This window comes from Dufourea novaeangliae, unplaced genomic scaffold, assembly GCF_001272555.1.
Source record: "Dufourea novaeangliae isolate 0120121106 unplaced genomic scaffold, ASM127255v1 scaffold177, whole genome shotgun sequence".
NCBI lineage: Eukaryota > Metazoa > Arthropoda > Insecta > Hymenoptera > Halictidae > Dufourea > Dufourea novaeangliae.
In genome coordinates, this window is record NW_015374070.1 from 3,512,329 (window position 1) to 3,535,765 (window position 23,437).

The following is a 23,437-nucleotide window of genomic DNA, read 5'->3' on the forward strand; positions in this document are numbered from 1 at the left end:
CAGAGAAGATGACTGATCGATGTTTGAAATTCAACTAAAGATTCTATTTGGATGTGACGTCGAGACAAACAACGAAGGAGGGAGAGTCCTTGCTATTGGCTAAAAGCTGTCGATGCTTTCCTTAAAGCTAATTGGTCGGTTGAAGGTGGGTCATATCCAAGCAAGATGGAAAATAACCAAGAAACCTTCCGTCCTTGTCATTACGCATTATACCTGGATTCCTGGAATCAGCCTTTGTCTTAAAACTTAGTAAAAGTCTTCAAATACGGGTTGCATCTATCCAGAAATCCAGGCTCACAGTATCTAATGGCAACAAAACAATTTAGACAGTCGAGATGCTATAAATCGCTACTTCGCGACGCGACAACTCCCATATGGACAAATACAAAACGTGGATACGTTAATAATTATTCGTCACTTCAATTTTACAAACAGAAACCCAAGAATATGGCGTCTATGATATTTCATAAGACGATTAAATCCTAACATACAATGTAATAGGATTCTAAACATAAAAACCAAGAAGACCTTGAAACGTCTCTGTCACGTGGCGACAATTTCTCACGACACACGAATTCCCGAAACGAGAAACTATCAAAGAGTCCGAACAAGGCGACAGAATCAGGACCTACGAGCCGTGGGCGATTTAGGGACGACGGGCAGAGAGAGGAGTGTACGAAAACTATTCAACCGCGTCGCTTTTTTTCCTCGGTTTCAACGCGTCCCAGGAAAGGACACACCTAGCTGAACGGTCGAGAGGACCAAGGGCCGGGTTAGTTAACCCTCTCGAGGCGGCGTTCGTATTCTCGGCAGAGGCTCGAAGACAAGTTTTTCTGCGAGATTCCCGGTCGCCGCCTCGATATAATTATCCGCGGTTCGCGTCGGCTGGCCCTCGACTGGCTCGGTACCGACGACGACGACGACGACGCCTTCCATTCGCCATTGTTCGTCCCGTAAACGACCGAGCCGCTTTTTTCCTCCGGGGTTTCGGCGAGCTTTATTAGAATTTAATTTACCGCCGAGGCAACAGAGGCGGGAGCCGAGGGTACACGCGGCGTGAGCCCCAACGCGTCACGCGTGAATGCGAAAACACGGCTGGGAGGGGACAGAAGGAGAAGTAAAAGAACACCGGAATATCCATTTATGTTATCCCCGGACGCGTGAAAGGCTCCACGAATGAGGCTGGCCGAGCGCGTTCGAGAACGGCCTGATTGGATATAAAATATAAAGCGGTTGAAATAAAAACCTGCTGGTACGCGCGCGAGAGGGGCCGACCTCGCAAAAAAGCAAGAAACCCTTGCGAATTATGAAAGAAAGAAAAAAACGATCACCGGGGCCCCTGCAGGTGTAGGAAATCAGCGGTCGAGGGGGTGGGAACGATACTGTCAAAGTTACTTAACGATTTCAGGATGGTGATATATAGGTTGAATATAGGATCTGTGATTGGTCACGAGTTGGTTTTGCATTCTCGTTAGTCTTCATTCCCTTTCTTTTGGTTCATGGTACACTTCACCCAGCCTCGGTGTCTCCAATGAACAGGGACGCTGGCTTCTTGAAAATGTAACGCAGTGAATCTGGGAGAAAATTCGAATTCCTCAAGGAAACAAGAACCATTCTTTCGCTTTGAGCGCGCGCGAACGGTCGTGCTTTGAACCGGCAGTCACCGTCGATATTGCTTCCGCGTTTAGCGTTTCGATAAAGGCTTCCCAAGATGGGGTGTGTGGGGTGGTCGGACTCGTGCACGCTGATAGCTAACAACTGCACCCTGTCTCGACAACCGAGGGGGAGGAATCCGCCTCGTTGAAAATAAGATGCTACGGATTTAAACTGGGGTAAGCTATATAATGGCGCTCTTTATTGCCAGATGAGCGCCAAGTTTAATCGTACATCGGTAACTAGTTGAGAAAGAAATTAAATTCTTTAAACGTACTTAGAAGTTGCTTGGATAAAGATACCATTTAAACTTCCCGCGGCGACTCGATAACCGTGTCTTTCCACACTTTGGACATGGAAAAGTATTTATACCACTCTGATCTTCGTTCATTACAAAATCTGTCCCTCTGGAGAACAACGTTGTTTCCCGTATTACACTCGTTACGTGCTACCTAAGCTTTCACTTTGTTGTCTTTGCTTCGGGGTAACTGCCCTCGGACATTAGCACCATGCACGTACTGTTTTGGAATCTCGAATAATATTTGCACGTCGAGGTATTCTGTAATACATTATCAAGGTAACATACCATGAGAAGGAAAATAAATTAATATTCAGTTTGAAGTGTTTTCCGAATTGTTGGTGGTAACATTCATTACGACTCTATACACCATTGGCTTCTGTAACCATAGGAATGAGTCCAGTATATTACCTAAATTGTCGTTGTAAATCTTATATCGCGTTGCCGATCGTATACTTTACTGTACCAGAGAGAACAGAATCCTTAAAACTCTCGAACAGCTAAAGAATTAAAAAAAAATTAAACTATCCAATACAAATCTTAACCTGCAATATCCACTATCCAAAACACGTCTCCCAAAAAGATAGGGGTGATATAACAATTCTGCTCCGATTCGTGTTTGGGACAAAAAAAACTCTACAAAGACTACCCAGTGGATATTGCAGATCAGAAAAAAAGATCTTAATTCGTTAGACAGTATTATCTTTCATATGGGAATTCGATAACCTATTCATACCAATCGACATTTGCCCGAATATCCACCAGGGAAAAATTCCTTCAAAAACATTCCATTTCCCCGCGTGTCCTCGTTCCTCCGTACCCACAGAAAAATGAACCTCCACCTCGTAATATGCAACAACGCGGAAGGGCGCGCCTTGAACGCGTCCAAGGCGAGACTCTAAATTTCCACGAATAACGAAAACCTCCGGGAAACCGCTCGCTAGACGGCCCCTAAAAACCGGAGGCATTGGTACCGTGTAGCGCGGGACAACCAAGTAATAAATAATTTCCACTGCCGTCTCGCGCAACTTCTTCAATTTCCGCTGCCGCGTCGGAAACGGGGGAGAGCATACTTTTTCGCTACCCCCGCTCACCACGATCCGATCGAAAAGTCCGACTTTCAATGACGCTCTTACCTCCTCCACCGTCCCGACCTAGGCTATCTACGTGCTTCGCGGATACACACTTTCGTTCCAAGCTACGTTCGTCATCAATTTCGTGTACACGGGGACACGATGCAGGAGAGTAAGAGGAAGGGTGGGGCAGGCAGTTTACAACGGAATTCCAGCCGGCTGAGTGTAGCCAGGGCACGGTTCGTTCACCGTGTGGCGTTACACGTCGAAACCCGGCGCGAGAACGCGGTCGTCGAACGATAAAAGGAAATCGGATCGAATCACGTACGGTAGTAAACTCGCGGATATATAGTTCTCGGTCGTCGGTGGAGGAGAGGAGGGGAGTGTAACATACGGAGAAAGGAATAGCGAAACGAGGGGGAAACATCGTTTTCGCTCGTGGAAATCATGCGGACGACGAGTGTTCCGTTTCCGATGCGTCCCCATACCCACACATGTACCGTGCAATTGTCTTCTGATGTCCCATAGGCGGTTGTCACCGGCTGTTCGTTGCCGTATATCCACGCACACACACACGCTCATTCTGGTATCAAGCCGCGGGATACCGCGATAAAAATCCCCGTGTGCCGGCTGTCCCGCAATTATACGAATTATGTCCCCGCGTCGTTCAACGAACGCTGTCGGGACAATACCTTCTCGGTGGCACGCCGCGTTCCGCTCGAAAACAGGAGGGGTGTGGGTGGGGGAAGGACGTGAACGCGCCGTGAATACGCGTGTGCCTGCTACTACCCATCGAGCCAGTTTAACCGCTCTGATTTAAACGAGACGCGAGTTTCGGCTTCCGTTTCGATTCACCGGCCTTTCGAACGAGTGGACGACTCTTTCGGAACCGTATTATCGAATTTGTCGACGCTCGTCACCGGAGCTTGTACATCGTTATAACTGGCCGGTGCGTCGTTCCGATAAAACGTTTTTCTCCCCCCGTCCACGCGACTCTTTTTTTGTTCTTTGTCTATCTCTCTGCGCGGAGGGAAATGGTGGTCGTGTGTTTAGCCGTTCAAAGGGTGGCCCGGTTGAACGGTAATTAATCGGGTAACTGGCGGGAATAACGCGGTGAACGTAAATGTTTCCGATTACCGGTATCCATTTAGGCATTTAAACGACGATACCATTCGTTTTGGAGTTTGATAACCGGGATATTAACTGGTAAAAGTAGGAGAAGATGAAATTAATGGATCTTTATGCAGTATCACATGGTTTGATCAGAAAGTAGGGATACAACAAGAATCAACATTCCTGAGAGAGAAACCACTTCTTGACAGGGACGAAGTGATACAAGAAATTTAAATGTCCATTCTTTCCACAGTCTTCCTCCTGTATGAGAATAGGGACTATCAAATTCCTTACAACAACCCGAGATGTAATCAACTGGAAATTTATCGCAGATAGAAAATTGAAAATCGGGTATGCTTATACCATACATAAATATTTATACTTATTATATGCTACTGTAACGTTCTTGTAATATATTATTTCAAAAGCTACGAGTATATTTATTATTTCCTAACCTGTTAATTTTATAAGTTTGACATAAATACTTAGGAAACCATTATTCGTAATATATAGAAAGTGATAAAACACAAATACATTGTTAATTATTAGAGGTTAAGGTGCGATAAAAAGACACATTGAGTTTACTCATTTTAAATATCCCGCTTCTCTGTACAACCAATTTAAAGGGACAAGGCATCGAGTAACATCAAAGGGTTCCGCTCGGAGTGTCACCTCTTGTTTTATCGCTACTCCTTGGCTGGACAGTAATTTGCAAATGTAGGAGTCGAACGGAATTTCACTCCGTCCTTTCAGAGCATCAAAGTAAATATAAAATCCGAAGTGCAGTTATCACTCTCAAATTGAAACAACTCATCCGTCTCGATTTCTCTTGTCGAGAAACACACAGGATACGCGAGTCAGAGTCTGCAAGCTGATATCGATTCCACTAAGAATTCGCGACCCGTAACGAGAAAGTTTTCGTGTAGTTCTTCCGCTTCGCGTGCAGTGCATTGTTTGCGCGTTTACATACGCCATCCGGGGCTACTGAAAAAATCAGGAAGCGTACGCTGTTATAAAATGCTATCGCGATAGAAACATCGTGTCCGCGGCTGTACCGCGTCCCACGGTGGCTACTGTCTTTCCTTTCCATCGACTGTCGCCCCGGTATTTATTGTCGCGGGGGCGTCATGCTATAGCAAAAACACGACTCCCGCTTCTACAACTCGAGTCAACCGTAAGAAACAGTTGTTGCATCGGTACAACAGCGTTATCATTTATTAATTGTCTCGTGTCCACTTGATACGACATGTAAGGTACCACACTGTCCATCAGAAAGACTCGAAGAACCAAGTCAATGAGCCTACACGTCAAAGCATCGCTCTCCTTGTTCCTTCGTATGACCAAAATAGCAGATTGCGGGGTTCGGTTGAAATGTTCCTATCTGAAGTAGGTTAAAGTCGTTTCAACGATATTGCGCAAGACGTATCGTAATACAGGTGACAGCGGGAACGAAGTCGGGATACAAAAACCTGTCCTACTTAATCTTGTTTCCGAACTACAATCATCCTAGTGGCCCAGTAGTTCTTTTGGCACACATATGTGTAGAGCAAAAATAGAGTGACTTACGGGTTCGATTGCATCGATCACAAAGCTGAAGCATAGCTACTGGAACACCACGTCGGACAAGTAAACGTAGGATTAGATTCGAATTCGGGTCGACTTTCGTGTCGAGTTTGGACTGAATTTTCCTCGATCCGGCGTGGGTCAATGAATACAAGAAGTTCGTTACCTCGGAACTGTTTCAACTGACCGATCGGTAAATTCTTTCGCCGCTTCTTACTGCTATTTCCGATCGTTCGCTGATTAAATTACACGGTCCTGTGTCGCTTAACCCGCAATCTGGGGCTGGTAATCGACGACCGGGAATTACGATCGAGGCTTCCGTAAATTTAATTGTTTCGTTTCACGCAACCAACACGCCGCTACTGTTCGTACATTCCTGGGTGTCAACGTAGCTACTAGACGGGCGGGGTAATTGTCTTGCCATTCTGTCGAGTTTGGGTATCCTCGATGTCCAACGGACCGATACGCGTGCACGCAGGTCCGCAACAACGACAGAATCCGCGCGCAACTGGACAAATCATAACAACTACGCTGACCGAATTTGTGTGTGCTCCGAACCTTGGGACCATCATCCTCGATATGACAACAACACACCGCTACAATAACAACCCTACGATCATGCAAACAGATCGACAAACGGTGCCAGATCAATGTAAAAATCATCCAATAAGAATCAATCTATCTAAGCATTCAATTGCCGTAAAATAATCGAATGAAATTTTGTTTACTGTTTCCCTTTCGAAGTAACTAGAAATCGAAGTAAATGTCGAAATAAATCGGAACATAGTTATTAAAATGTACCAAAGAATTATTTGTTCTGGTTAAATGATATTTAATTTTGTATAGAATAAATTTCAATAATTTTGAATCTGTATGTGGGCACTTTATTTTATGTTTTATTACAAAATTTGTTTGTCTCCCACGCTTTTTAACCAAGGAGGCCCTCAAAGGTTTGACAGCCCCAAGCCCCAGAAATCTGAATTCGCGCCTGCCGACGAACCTTCGGTTGCCAACGGGATCACGCGTGCGGCTAAGCGTATCCGCGACGGAAACAATCGCCGGACGCGGTAATTGTTAATAAATTGTCGTTGCGTTCTTTCGCCACGCTCACGAAACCCCGTAAACGACACGGGCGGCGGGGGTGTGGGCGAGTAAGAAAAACGTTTCCGGAAATTCCACGACGCGAGACGGAAAGTTTTTCTCCGCCGTACGCTCCGTGTGTCACGAAATAAACGAAGGTGGCTTTGTAATACTTTGTACGCGCGCTCTACCCTCGGTGGAGCCATTATGTATGTCCTACCGCCACTTCTCACGATTACTCGAATCGTGTTACGAATCGTGCCACGGATCCGCATAACGAGAGATTATGCCAATTTGCCGCGATACCACAGCTCGACAGTCGTCATTCACTGCTGCACGTCACCCTCAAGAATGGTGAACGATTCGGTGAACGACACACGTTCGTGGCCAGGGAAAAAAAAGGGTAGTATAATCAACGAGATGCGTTGAGAAATGAATGACACTCACCGAGACCCATCGTCTCGGTTATTTCTGTGTGAACGACCCGATGTTGGTTTTCTTAATGGTTCCCTCCACTTCAACCTTTGACAGATGTTCAATTTACGTGTCACGACGCGTAAGTGGAACACCAACGTACAGTTTTGCACGAAAACTGACAAAGTAGTTTTACCTACACAACTGAAAAATAAAGATGATAATACTATCGTCGACCTTTGGCTATTTCAAGAATTTCGCAAGCAGATACGCGGCTTTCTTCAGGTGCACCCTCTATCAACGCCCTGTGCTCGATCGATTTCACATCCTGGACAATTATGTCAATTACTCCGACCGCGATTCGTCGATCGCGATAATGCGACGCGACGTCACCCACGCTGACAGCGGCATTCTACTACTGTACCGGCTAATGATGCCGGTTAATGGGCTTGTATCGCGTCAAGAACGAGATCGATAACCGAAATTCCAACGATAAGAGCGATTCGAAGCTCAAATCGAGGATCGAAGATTGCAATTGTGACTCCGTCTTTGTCTGGCCGGATTGTACGATCGTCAAATCGGGTATTTGTATTATATCACACGATATGGTCATGTATGGATACAGACTGGAAATATTCTAGAGCACACGCTATTGAAAGCGACAATGAAAAGCGTGTTACTTTAATATCTACAGGGTGTTAATAAAGACGTGAGACACTTTCACAGGGTGAATTCTACATACCAAACTGATTGTGAGACGAAAAACAGGAATGACAAAATTCCGTTCGAAGCTTCGCTTCCGAGGAAAATGTGGACGAAATACGGGTAAAATACGTGGGACAGTTTATTCTACTTGAAAGGCGCGTTCTTCAGCTGTTCAAGGGACATTGAACATCAAAGGACGACGTTAATGCTACTATAGGACACTGGAAAATAGCCTAAAATACATATTAGATATAGAAATTAATTCGTAGCATTCTTTTCATAGATTTCTTATTTATTTACAAAAAAAAACACCATCTAATCTTCAAAATATTCCCCGTTGATTTTCTATCAAATACACAGTTGGCGAATTCCCTCTCGAAGAAAGAATGACGAATTTATACACCAAATATAGAAGTTTCACGATACAACATATGTTCTTCGTACAAACAAGGTATCCAAACACTAATGAGCAGTAACGTACGTATATACAATAACCAGAAAATTCAGCGAGTTCTTTAATCAAAAGATCCTACCGAAGAATCCACACGAACCCCAACGGAAATATCCCACGTTGAGAAACCAACTTGGTCTCGTACACAAATTCTTTGTTCCTTCCAACGGAGAAACGATCTCTTGATTTCCATTCCGTATTCACATCCCCAGTCTCTGTGTTAGCGTTATGACCACAATCGAGTAGTTCAACACACACAAACACCCACGTAGATACACGTATACACATCAACTCGCCTCCGTCATAAAACAGTTATCGTCGCGCGACGATCTAGGCGGCGGTAACCTCGTCTCGTTTGTCGCAATGCGTACATACGTGGATCGTGGATTTTATTCACCGCGGCTTGTTTCCACGAGTGTCCACGTAATCATTAACGATGCCCCGGTTGTGTTCCTCCTCTGCCGGCCGATCCTATCGGGGCCGGTCCCCCCACCGATAAATAAACGCGAAGCCGTGCGGCCAGCGGCGGCGCTCCTCAGGCGTGAAACATTCATTCCGCTGGGGCCGGAGGAAACGGGGTGGGGGGTGTTGGTTCTCGTCGTTCTCCACCGAAATCATAAAATTGATAACGACAACCGCACGCATCCGCGGTCCCCGTTTATCTGGTCGACCGTCGGAACCGGAGGAGAGAAGCGGTTCTCGGCCGAAAATAGCCCCGCCGGGGGTTTAATGGTAAACGCTTACACGCGATAACAAAACCTGGACACGAGCGATTGCGTGCCCGCGAAACGAAACACGAGTTCGCGCGCGCGCGCGGCCTCAAATGTTTCCTTTCTATCCGCGTCATTGTCCAAGGAACCCGACCGCGTCGATCTGGTGTCACGGGAAATTCTGTGAAAGTCCTCGATAGTTTTGTTTAGCGGAACAAAAATAACTGTATTTGCAGTCTGAAGAAAGGTATTGTTTTATGCCTGGGGGATGAAATTGAGTAACGACGTTCACTTGATTCTGTATTGCATCATGTGTTTTACCTTATAAATCATTATTGGACTGCACATAGTTCTAGTATTTATATTACATGTATACAGGGTTGGCCCAGCTAAATAGGATCACTTGAATATCTTTCTTATTTATTGTTGCGTGAGAACATTTCGCGGGCAAATGTATCTCTGTTTCAAGGGGTACATGTAACAGTGAAAAGACTTTATGGATGTGCGAAGATGTTCGTCGTGAATGTTTAGAAAGTTTTAATTACTGTTGGAGGCAAATATCTTGATATTAAATAATCGGAACGGTATGGTTATTATGACTGTTGAATTTTTTGTTCATGCTCTATAAGAATATCGAAAAAATAAAATAAGGTTTCATTTAAAAAGATAGACTTTGAAGTCACGTAAAAAAAGGACTTTCAGAAAAGTCGTTTCAGCCGCTACATAGAGCAACTTTGTCCTGAAAAGTTTTTTCATACAACAATAAGTAAAACACTCTAACCAAGTCCACCTTGTATATGAAGTTGAGTGATGACGTTCACGTTGGTTTCATACTCCAGCATACGTTTCCCATTATAAATCATTACTAAGACCACAGAGTTCATGCATTTGCAAGGAACACGAATCTACAGAGAAACAGAACGGAATTGAAAACCCTAATGTTATGTTTTATTAATGGTTTTCACTGTATCTTGATCTCGAGAAACGTCGTATTAACGGAGAAACTGAATTTTTGTGAAATTTTTCGTTTTTATAAGTCAAACCTTCGAAGATATGAATTTTTATAGTTATCCGTTTCGAGATCGGTATTCTTTCTACCCGTTTCGGTTACTTCGTTATCGACAACGGAAACCTGACAATATCTGCGTATAATTGACGCAGGGGGGAAATATGAAACTCTGCAGTACATATTTTTGCATACCGTATCACCTATGTTTAATTTATACGTAATTTCCGTTTCGAGAGAAACTGACCCGAATTACATTGCTTGTACGAGGGTCTACGAGGGTTGCCTCACGCGGAACGCCGTTGTAACAGAAATATACACGTTGCATACAGTTAATTACAGTAATTTAATACGACATTGCGTGTCCGACCGTATTTACTTTGTTAACTGTCATAATACAGCGTTGAATAGATTCTTCTCGTTAACACGAGTTTCCACACCGCTTTCCTTGAACCAACAGTTTCCAGCACAAAATATTCCCGATCCCTATCGGCTAAAAAATTCCCTCCGCTCGCAAAAAAAAAAAGGAAATGCTGATAAACGTGTACCACGTTCTATAAATTCATCGCCGGAACACACTGTTCATCCGGTTAAACAATGACTTCCAAAGAATGAACCAGACGCGTGTGTCGCAATTGACACGTTTCGCGGAGAGCACCGGAAATCGATACAATCGTTTGAACGGTACGCGGAGACGTATACCGTCGAGGTTCGCTAATTAAAACGGAAGTCAGGAAGAGCTTTCCAGTTTATCGGCTCGATCGTTGGTACCGGGAGGGTGGAGGTTGAAACGGCGAGAATCAGGCCACGGATCGACGACAAGAACCGTGGCAAAAACGGAAAACAACTTTATTCCCGTTGATGTTATCCAGCCCGAGCTGGCTTCAACTAGTGTTTCCTGGACGTAGAACGTGCGACTGGCTCGTTCTCTCTCTCTCTTTTACTCTCTTTTGCTCCTTCGAACTCATAAAACTGATAAAATTACCGGAAAATAGGGAGCGGGGTATCATGCATCCTTGGCAGGGCGACACGCGAGGATGAAAAAGCGTAGCGGCGGAAGTCTCCTCGGGAGATCATCGACAGTAAATAACAGTCGTAGATGCATTTAATCCGATAACGTATGCATCGCGACTGCTCGCGGATGCTTTAGGTCGCGTATATACTTGTCAGAAAGTCTTGTAACGGAATTCTGCCACGCAAGTTCTCCTAAGGGGGTGTCTTGTTATGGAAACTTGCGACCGAGACGACATCGACACGTAATTTGCTCACTGTGATAAGCGAATCGAGTTTTTCTACATTGCAACGTGGGAAATATGTATGAACTGTATGTCGCGTATTACCGTCAGACTCGCGTTCAGGAATGTTCTTTCGGTGTAATATCGTAAGCAGATTGGCGAACGTTCGTGGGAATTCTCATTTTCAGAAAACTATTCTACAGAAGCCTGAGTTAAAACAGGATTTATTACATCCGTGAAAGGATTTATTATATTTAAAACGAGACTGAAACTTACCTAATTATAATTAAATTTGTTCATTTCGCGATGTCTCATGAATGTACAAAACCCACAATCCGGTCGTAAAAACTCGTGCAAATGGGAGGTGAAACAGAATGTAACCTTTTTGTCGAATGTTCATCATGTGAGTGTCTTGATTATTCACTTCTCATTATCGTATTACAAAGTTAACAAATTATCTGTATGGTATTGTATCGTAATCTACTATTTTCGGGAACATTAAGGTTAAATTTAGAAACACCACAGCTGTACCTCACTCTCTGTTACTTTATCTTGCCATCTCATTTAATATCGAATCGCTTGCTCCTGTCCATGAATATGTATAAAAAATATTATTATCACGTAACATCCCCTCGTACTTTCGTAAAGGGCTAACTATCCAGTATAAATACATAAAACACATCAGAGAAAAGCCCGATTCGTGGTGTCTCGCTTTAACCCAACGATTTCAAGATTGTACATTAATAATTTACCCTGGTCCCCATCGTGATACAAAACACTGCCCAACGGAGCACGATTCCTCGAAGCTCGGTCGGAAACCGCGAATATAATCGATGTTTCAGACCAGTACAACGACCTTCGATTTCTCCCGTTCCATTTATCGTCGTAAGGATTACAATCCCTTGGCGAATCCGTGAGTCTCGATAATTGAAGGTAATCGGAGACAGGTTGAATTAAAATTCAACGAAAAAATTGCACAACCTGGTCCACGGTGTTGGGTTTTGAACGATTTTTAGAGCACAATACAAAGAATCTTCAAGAAACACACGATGAAGTCCAATGAATCGTTTCTTTTCTGGCCATTTTGTTCACCAAGAGCATCGTGCGTTTCACGGACATTGCATAAATTGCCATTGAGATCATGTCGAGTAGTCAAAGGTAGCCGGCGATGAAAAGCCAATGGGGCTTGGAATTTCTTCCATTTGCAAATCAATTCGTTTCCCGACGTACCACTTTAAAGGTCCACGAGGCATTCTCCGAAAGGATTATGCCGTCGCTGAGGCTGGCAGAGCGTCGAGTGGGCGCGCGCGTTGTCAGGACCTCGGAAGGAATTCACTTGGAAATTATCGAACGACAGAAGAAGAACGAATGGATGCGCAGCAAGCGCGAACGTATCGTTTTCGCGGGGATTGAACGCGGCCAGACGTCTACCGGGCAAGGTAGAAATATTTTATTCAAGACGTTGCCCCGTATTGCCTCGGAATCGTAAGCGGCAGCTACGGACTTGTTACAGATGAAGACAATTACCGCGGGACGAACAGAGTCTGAGAGCGAAGGAGAGGGAGAGAGAGAGAGAGAGAGAGGGGGGAGGGAGAGAAAGAAAGACAGGGAATGGGATGGTAGGGAAAACGAAAGAGGGATGTTAGGAGCAAAAAGTTTCATGAATATCAAGAAGCTCGTGGCTACAAATTTCACGGTAACCTAGATTCAAGGGAGCCACGGACCTGTCACTCGCATGCCACCTATCATCTGGTTCAAGACGATACGGTGATGACACGGTGTTTCTTAATCAGCCCGCGGAAACTTGGCTGATACTTCGTAATTCGTCGGGCTTCTGTATCAATTGTGACGATACGTTTATTTCGTGAGTAAAGTAGATTTTGATGGGCGGGAAAGAATATAGAGTTTACATTATAGACGATGCTGAAGGAATACAGAGGTATTTATGATTTCTGAAATCTGAACTGACTTGAACTGAGTTGGGCGGATTTTGATTCGAATGATACACAGTGAACAGTAACAGTATGTAGAAACGCAATCCTGATCTTTAAACAGTTAACGAAATTAAATTGTTGTTTGTCAAGTGTCTATTATTCAAGAAGAAGTGTTATTTTATTATAGCAAAGTACTTCTTTATTTTTCATTCGTTATTGGAAACTCTTTATCTAGATAATGAATTTGCCCAGCTCTGGACTTGAACCTTAATTGGACATATTTATAGAGGTCTGTGATTAATTGTTATTTTCTAATATGTATACAGGATCTGCCCTTTACTCCATATGCATCCAGTCACTTGTCCCTCGCAAGCCCACCCACGCTCAAACGTACACATTTCCCTGAAACTGAAGAGGTATCCATAAAACCTGAAGGAACACTCGAGGCTAAGGAAAACTCTTCAGGATTAGCCTTCCTCCTGCAGGATGGAACACTTCAGAACCTTTCCAAGCCTATTTCCTGGACCACCCAACGAGGGAATTCATTATACACTGATTCGTGTGTGGACAAGATAAGAGAGTACAAGAGTGCACACGAGTGTCCTAATTATTGATTTAAACATGCTCCTATGGTCTCTAATAATAATATCCGTGACATATTAAGCTTTTAATTTATTCATTGAGTCATAAGGTTAACCCACTGACAACCGCCTGACTACTCGTGCGCGTGTTTCGCTAAAACAGTTATAACTACAATAATTCTACATGTAATAACGAGAATTTTCAACCCGACGAACTGAAATTATTATTTCTCCTAAGCAGCCTGTACAACTGACACTAAAAGCAAATGCTTCAAATAGTAGCCCCGCTTACGAACCTCACTGAGTTAAAGAATAAAATTAAACGCAAGCAGTATGAATATATTTAAAACACGGACACCTAAATGGCCCATCGCACTGTGGCCTCAACCATCGCCCAAACCATCCACCAGCCATTCAAAGAAGGAATTTCATTAAACACAAAACGGTCCAAAAGTCTCCAGTTACTCGCAACAAATAATTTCCAGAAACCCACCAGTTCCACCGTAAATGGTTTCGTTCCTCTCGCGTCGAAATTGGTTCGGTCAACCGGCCAATACTCGAAATTTCTATTTGGAACGGTTCCTTGGTTTCTCGTGCCCTGCAATCGTTTTCCCCGGCCAGACGACTGCATACTAAATTTCCGTGGCGCGACGACGCGTCTTGATACGTTGCAGCCTGTGTTACGCTCCAAGGAATCGAACTCCACCGCGTGATACTCTAAATGCACGTAGAGAGATCCTTGTCGCAGAGAGCGGTAGAACGCAAGAGGATCCCATATAACTACGCTCGTGTCTCCTCGCAGTTTGAACCTTCCCACGAGAGGTGCCAGCCTTGACGTACGTCCCCGTCGTCGTCGTCGTCGTCGTCGTCGTCGCGACGTCGTGGTTTACTACGAAAGGAGTCATCAGCGCGCGACGCCATTATTCTTTCCGTCCCGTGCAGCCAGTTTTTCTGGATCACGAGTCGATCCTCGCGTAAGCCCCCGTCGCCTTTACACCGACCGAGCGGCTGCATTAATCACGAGACACCCGAGGATATTATCGTGGAAACGCGAAACGGTTCGCTCGCCGTAAATTTCTCCTTCTTCCGTGACCCCCGTTTCCACACCCCCGCCCCTAGACGACTCTGTCCCCTTTCTATTCTGATTAAGTATTAATTTATTCGATTCTTTCCCCGACCGTTAGAGATCCGGGCCACTTGTTTTCCCGGGATGTTTCGCGTTACGACGTCTTCGAATCCATTTTCCTCCCCCCTCGGTTCCCACCCCTTGTATCCTTGGCGCCGTACAATTGCATCGTTGATCGTTATCGGTCCGCGCGGGGACATCAGCCGAGCAAGCACGCGAAACAACGGCGTTCGATCGTTCGATTTTATCGGCGATCGTTCCTCCGCGGTTATTGTACCACGCCAGCCTAATAAGATTTCTGAGCGGGGATTATGATTCCGCTCGATCCATTCGCCGTTCGAACGGGTCGAATAGCCCGGATACATCGTTTATTATTAACCGCGAAATAACGCTTCCATGGTAATACTCTTTGCATCCGAGACGAGAGAGAGAGAGAATTCCATGAAAGTTAAAAGAGCTCCAGCATCGCTGCCAACGAGAGACGACATCTAACCGTGTAGCAATCGTCCTTGTCGCGTTCCCTCGTCAACTATCAAACGACGCGTTTCCTCGCCTGGACACCATAGCTAGCGGAACTGTAAAATGGCCACTTTTGCATAATTCTAGCTAAAAACAAGTTCTCTACCCCGTCGTAAGTAATTCTAAACAGGTGATTCCGCATTACTCCGTATATTAGTTCCCGTGACAAGTCGAGACTTAATTAGATACCACGAAAACCACGGTTAAAAGTTGTATACGCACGTACCAGCTAGCCAGGGTTCGGGCAAGAGTCCTGCGCTGGCTCGTTTAAAATTCAACGCTCGAAACCATCCCGAGAGATAATCGCGGCTCCAATTTCGCCAGACTATCGTATAACGCCGGCAACAACACACGCGTATCCCCTTTAAACCGTCCCGGTTGATAATTTCGCTATAATTGCGGGTATTCGTAAATTATCGAGGTGTGTATCGCGAGCGATCGGGGCCCGGCCGCCCGTCATGCCGATGGAAAATCCGAGAAAGCGTTTCCACGCTCGTAAATCACTTCCATCGTATTTAATATCGCGCTTATACATCGGTTGATTCGAGCGGGTGTACGAGTATACCAGCTGGAAGAAAAATGGTCGAGCTGTGTGACGTCACTCCAGCGGCGGAATAATAATCATCGTGATTCCTCCCGCTCCTATTCAAGCGGTTTGCTCTCGGTGCATCGGCTCGGTGTACGGACGATCGAGTTGGAATAAATCTCACCGGGGGGATTGTGGAACACGGTACCTCGTTTCGATCGAAAACAGTCGACCGATTCACGCCAAGTCGGTGAACGGGGACGAGAAGGGGATCACGCGAATTCGATTCAATTTCCAGCCATTACGCGTCTGGATAGGAGACAGTTTGCCTCCCATTGTCGTCCGTTATGGAGTTCAGCAAGACGGTTCGGACGTGTCGCGATATTCCGTATCGATAGCCTCGAAGATTGATATGAAAGAGTTCGCACAAAGAAAACTGACTGAAAGAGGGGAAGGAGCTGGGTAGAGCCGGGTTAAAAAGTCATCGTTCATCGGCTCCAAGCCGAAGAGTTTGCTCTTCTCCTCGGTCTAATTCATTCGTAACTTCTTTCCGTCCGTCTTCGAGGGCGGAGGACGGGAGGGAAGGGGTAAGGACCGAGAAAGAAGAAGTCGTCGTCGACTCGGATGGGATGAGGCGAAAGCTAAAAGACGTAAAAGCAGTCTGCGGTAGGCAGTGAAAAATCTCAAAGCCATTCCTCATCTGTTCCGCCCCGTGGAAAGACAGAGAAAGGGTGGACCCCGTCCCGAAGACCGCGGTCGATCCGCATGGTAGCAGCCCGGGTCTACGGGCGAAATGCCACCCGCATCAGATAATATTTAAATTGATGATAAACATTTATAAAAGCGTTTTGTTATACAGAAAACATATTTGGATCATTGTGCGCCGGCGGTGCGCCGTAGGAATGAGGATTATGAATTCAGGGGGCCCAGCTCCGAAAGCCATTGTCCGTCCGGCCCCCTATCCCCCCTTCTCTCATCTCCATAACGGGTCCCATCTTCTTCGACTTTCCGTCTTTCTTCTTCCACTTATATCCCCCTCCTCGTGCTCGCCGTGGTCCCCGTCTTTCTTTCCTCCTTTTTACTCGAAACCCCCACGGCATCGTTTGTCTCGCTTCAACGGAGATTTCGGGGCGCACAGACACCCTGTCCCCCGGTCTCCACCTTCTCTCGCCCAGAGGTGGCCCTCCTCGCTTGCCATCTCTTGCTACCGCGCGCGTCCTCCCGTGCGACCAGGTTCCCCCCTTTTGTGCAGACCAAAACTCGACTCGATCCCGATCCCCGATTGTTTTCTCCTTGCCCGCCTAAATTGTCCAAATGAATGGCGGCGACCGGGCCCCGGCTACGTGCACACAAGACCCTTACCTTTTCGTACATACGCTAAACGTCCGCTGGCATTAATCGTGGGCTGCCGGAATAGCGCGATCTTATCGTAACGAGGACTCGTCCCTCCGTCCTTCCTTTGGACGGGGACCAACAGGAAGGTCATGAATGTGAGACACGATCCGTACGATCCTTTTGTAACACCGTGAAACCACTATGAGGCGTGTTAAGATTCAAGAAGTCTCAATTTTCGATTTCTGACAAGTAAAATGTCAAGGTATATGCTTTTTTTACTCTCATACTTTAGAGAATCTTGTATCCTCTCGTTCGCTGATAGTTCCGAAGATTTTACACGATGATCAAATTTCGATACACGAAGATTGGGAGCAACAGGAGAACACCGTGGAACCCTGTCGTATCCACGAGAACGACAACCGTCAACAACGGTGCAGAGAATGCTCGTGTACCAAAAGTCTCCTCTTTCCCCATTTACATTCTGATCCATCGCCAATCGGGACCAGAAGATCCTCGGAGAACCACCGGCCCGGTTAATTCGACCGTCTATCCCAGTCGCCACACCTCGCCGATCGCTGGACGACGACGAGTTCCACGGAAACAACCGGGCCGAAGAAACGCGAGAGGGCCGTATGTTTTTCTACTTTGTGTCCGGTGCGATTGGGGAGGGGGGCGGCGGCGGTCCTCCGTGCGTCAACACAGATCAGGGGACAGGTAACGATAACGGCCGGTGTCAAAAGAGCGCGCGAGCTATAAAAGAAGAACGAAGAAGTGGAATGGAGAGAACGAAAGCGGAGGGAATCGGAGAGCCCTCGAGAGGATTACGAGCGAGATCACCGAAGGTGATAGTGCGTGGGGAACGCTAACGCCTGACTGCAGGGGCCGACGAATAAAATTAAAACATTCGTTGCCCGTCATCCAGCGACGCGGAGCCGCCACACTTGGATTCTTTCACGGATAATCCGTTGGAAGTCGATTTCATGCTAGACCACGACGGAATCGTGGCGATGGCGACGATGACCACGGAGCAGTTTTCGCCCTCGGGAACAACTGCGTAAAAACTTCACGGAATCCCATGAATTTAATTACCAGAGCCGTTATAATAAATTCATGAACCGGACAGTGTTACGTGCCCCCTTCCACCTCCCGCCTCTCCGTACCTTACTCCTTCTACCTTTTCACCGTTCTCTTTTCAGTCCCCGCGACACACACCCGGCCATGCCAACCGACCCAGTCAGAGACGCGTTGCGGCCATTCTCCTTCTTTCTCTGCTCGCGACTTACACTTACTCCGGGGCGCACGTTACGTGTCACGGCCAATAAAGTCACGTGTGCGTCGCCGATTTGCATATTACAGCTATCGTACATTCTATCCGCGAAATAAATTTCGCCCTCGCTTTCGGTCCGGACACAACGATTTCCAACGGGTAACGAGAGAAGGGGGGCGAATGAGAAAGAGAGAGAAAGAGAAAAGGAGAAAGATAGAAAGAGGCCACAAGGCCCACCCTTGGTTGCTCGACTGCGGTATACATACAAGCTCTCGACGGGACGAACCGTGACCAGTGGGGGGGAGAGAGGGAAAATAAAACGATGTGCCCGTCGAAGGACGGTCTCCGGTGTCACTTCGAGGATAAATATTAGTAGCAGGTTTCACGAGATCCGGCCCAGTCAGCCGTGAAAACACGGACGTCGAGAGGATACGAGAGGATGTGTCTGGGAATTCCTTGCGAGCGGGATACGAACCTCTGGTTTCGCGAGAAAACGAAACGACCTGACAACGGACAACCAGGAGGGGGATCGTGAATCGTTCGGGTTAAATAATGCCGGTTTTTTGCGCGACCGCCTCGCGTGTTGACGCTTCGGCGACCGATCGGGACCTACACCCTTTTCGGGAGACATTACTGAGCGACTGTCCAAAGCAATTTATTACATACCGTGCGAAGTATTCTCATGACCGTTTGCTTCGTTTTGAGACTGTTCGGATTATGTAGTCGAAGACGATGAAACATGACATAGTTTCGGTAAAAATTCTTCAATAGTGTAATGACTTTCATTCTTGTAATCACAATGTGGAAGATAATGTAACTTGATATTCCACGGGATTCTGTTTTAAAACCTTTTCGCGATTCAAAGTTTTCCTTTTTATTTCTCGACTTATTAAGCACGTTCTTAAACATGAAAATGCTTGCGCAAACATGGTCATTAATATACACCCTTGGTTATGCAATGACGGGTGAAATTCTGAATAGTGAGCAATTCCCAATATGTAGCTCCTTCAATTACGCAATAGGAATGTATCAACATACGATGGTTTTGCGGAATCAGCTGTATAAAGTAGAAGCAAACAGAATTGTCGTCTCGTGAGAGGTTTGTCCCGTCTATCGGGTTTTTCAAACGCACACGGGTGGCACACTTCTGTTTTATAGGCTTCACCCCCACCCCTGTATCCCAGAGTAATTAGAAATTGTTTCCTGTCTCGTGGCACGTCAGCGCAGCACAGCCCGATGCGAATCCAGGGCCGGTAATTAACGTCTCGGGTGTATTATAATTTATTAACAACTTGCAAGCTTACTTAGCGACGTTCCGCGCGGATGCGAGGATCTCCGGCGACGGCTCAGACCATTATAGTGGCCCGCGGATGCGCGCCTATGGTATGGCCCGGTTGCGGTATTTTACCAGGACCGGGAAACGGTTATTAATTTTGCTTTCCAAGTCCCCCGTGGCGACGGAGGGGGCCCAGTAAACTAAGACCGCCGATACGCGTCGGTGGTTTGTTTTCGGGCGCGTTTCCACTCATCCACCCCTTGGGAACACGATTCTGTACGGGGAGGATAAGAGCACCCTCGGATATCGAGACACGTCTGGCGTTTCAGGGTGACCTAGCCCCTGAAAACTTCGTTCCATGCCCAGAGCTACCCACCACCACCACTAGCCTTCTCCTCCACCTCGTCTCGCAAGCTTCTGCACACGCTGTGAATACTAAGTTCTCTCTTTCTCTCTTTCTCTCCGCGCGGTAAAGCCAACACACCACGGAACGAAAGGGATCTCGTCGCGTCGCAAACTTTCGGCGTTACCCGTGGACGAAAAATGGTCCCGAGCATTTTTCCTGCCAAAGGGCCTCACACCAGAGGCGTGCTCCTTTTATCCCCGGTGGAATAATTTCGTTTTTTGTCTTCCAACCACGACGACGAAGCTCCGTGTCGCTTTTAGCGTAATGATTTTGTTCCATTTCTTTCTTCCTGTATCTTCGCCGCGTGAACGTCGCGCATTGCCACCCCCACCCCCCTGATACATCACGGTTCGCGCTAATACCGGACCCATAATGACGCGGGCTCGTCATTCCGAAATGGTGGTTGCAAAGTGTACTAGCGGATTGCAGGGAATTCCGTCGGGTTACGACACTGTGGTTGCCTAACCTAAAATGGGAAATATGTCTGTCAAATTGTTGGAAACCCACAGGTGTAAGAGACATACACAATTGAAGTTTCAATGACCAACTGTACGTCGAAACGGGTGCAACAAGTATATGTATTAGGCTACAGTAAATCCTCGATGAATGATCAAAGGCTCCTCGCCACTGACAATAGCTTAACCTTAAACTGGGAAATGCATTAAGTACTCTAATTCCAATTTATCCGAATGGATTCACCGAAGACGAATGCATTCCATGAGACCACGATAAAACGGGAACACGTTCCAGAATGCAATTTCTCGAGGCTCCCCGTGTCATTCGTCTCCGAATACGCGAGCACAGCGACGAGTCGCGGGTAGATCGTGGGCGTCGGTGTGGAATGGCTCAACGGAAATCTCGGCCGCCTAAGAAACAAAGCGACCAGACGAAAAAGCCGGATAGACGAGACAAATCTGCTTTCACCCCGACGCGACGCCGCGTCGGACTCGCTGTTTCTGAGTTTACTGGACTTATCGCACGGTCGCGACCGCGGAAGATCAACGATCTGCGATCGTCGGAGACAAATTGCTCGAACGGCGCCCGACGGTTTTTCGAAAATCAAATCATTTCCACCGCCGCGATAACCGATGGCTGGTTGGTCTGTATTCGACGTGATAAATTTTGCGACGCATAGCCGCGATTCCACGGGAAACAAAAGGGAGACGGAGCCGACGGCCGCTACATTCGGCCAGGTACACGGGTGTACTTCTATCGTTTTCATGAAACACGACACCTTTAACCGAGCTCGGCTCGATTCCCACGAGGCGCGTATGAACTGTCCTGGTGGTGGCGTGCCCTCCCCGAAACTACTGGGGTTTCCGTGGAATACGGTGTCAATGACATTCCGACACGCGGCACCATGAATCCTTCGTGAAAAGTTACTTGACGGAAGACCCGAGAACATCTGGCCACGAGAACGGGTTAACAGGAAATCTGATGAAGATTTCTGAACCGTGAGAAGCGGCGAAAGTGTTGAAATTTGGACGAGCAACTGGAACGACTGGCATTTTCAATTATAATTTATATTTTACAGCTGACGAGTTTCTTCTGTTTAACTATTACATTGTATTTTGTTGGATGACCAACTTCTTGATTCATTAAAGTTCCTATCTGATAAAGGCGATCGAACTATCGAGTCCAAGAGAAAATGAACCAGTAAAGCCGACTCGTGCAGAGACTAAGGCTAAGGTCATTGCTTTCCATCGATTTACGTTTCAATATTAAGAAAGAATTTTCGAAAAGAAAAATACATGTCTTACAACACTTTTATGATCACAGGCACATACATCACAATCGTAGGGCAATAGTACTCCGAGTCGCTCTTCAATATCACGTTCACGACAGTTTGCGAAATAGTCGTATATACTTATTGCAACCCTTTGGAAATACAGTTCTCCATTGAAATTTCAATACTGTATTTCCCTTACACTTGCTGAGATTTCCAACAATTTACTTATAAAATTCCATTAAAACCTATCCTCCTGTCACTTGATAAAACAGTAGGCCAATCTAATTATTGGATCTCTTATATCCGATACTCTAACGAATTTCGTCCGCGCCGTTTCCAAGGGCCTTTTTTTGCGCGCGACACGAACTCCCAGTTCGTCAGAATCAACGATATTTCACCCCCGAATATTTTTTTTCTCCAATCGGGTAGTAATTGAAATTTCGTTCTGTACAGTTCTGATTGCCAGTCCCGTCCATCTGGAATGAATCGGAAGAATTTGATCCGGTCGAGAAGAGTAGGTTGTACGTTGTGCTCGGGAGTAGATTCATCGATCGATCGCCGCTGATACGTAGACGCCGAAGTATCAAGGGACAGTTCAAAAGCTCTTCGTAACTACTGTATCAACAGGATCTCCTAATTGCAGGTAATTACTCGGATCAAACATGTAGACGTAGCCCAAACATATAGGGGAGGTTTGAGATATTCCCGGCTATTAGTCGTTTCATACTACAATAAATCCTGGATGAGTGTTCGAAGGCTCCTCGATACTGAACATTAAATATTACATAAACTAATGGCCATATATGGCTGAAACAAATATCATTGGCTTCGGAATTCCGAGCTCTATAACTGTCTTAAACCTCATTAAAACAGTCAGCATTAAACCTGGGAATCCCTCCTTGTCAGTACCGAGGAGCCTTCGAACACTCATCGAGGATTTACTATAAATACAAAGTCTCTGAAACGTACCGCGGCGGTAGACACTGGACACGGTCGTTAATAATGAATAATCGACATCCGATTTAATCCTGAAACGTTCCCGCGCCGATGAAACGGGTTAAAAAACCGCCTCGACAATTGACATTCCACGTAAATTCGCAAACGTCGAAGGCACGTCAGGCGAACCTTGGCGGGAGGGGGAGGAATGATTTTTCCCTTTATCGCCTTCGCGATGGCTCGTACTCGCGGTGCGCGGTGGCGAGCAATTATTGAAAAACGATTTGCCAGGCCGCAGAATATTCCGCAATTCCACCGGTATCACTGATACACGGCGAAGATTCGTTTGGCTGCTGGGGCTGATCGTAGGTAACCGGCCGCGACCGACGACCTCCGAGGTCGCAAAACGCTCGACCGCGCTGCGCTGTCTACGGTAAAGCGGTTATTAAACGGATCGATCCTGCGCACCGATCGGAATTGACATTTTTCGCGATGCTAATT

The 23,437-nt window shown here is 46.3% G+C and overlaps 1 protein-coding gene across 1 annotated transcript in view; it reads right to left on the minus strand.

The window, feature by feature from the left end:
- The window catches only part of LOC107190350 (MOXD1 homolog 2), a 196,327-nt gene that overhangs the window by 51,914 nt on the left and 120,976 nt on the right, over positions 1–23,437 (minus strand). The window lies entirely within an intron of this gene.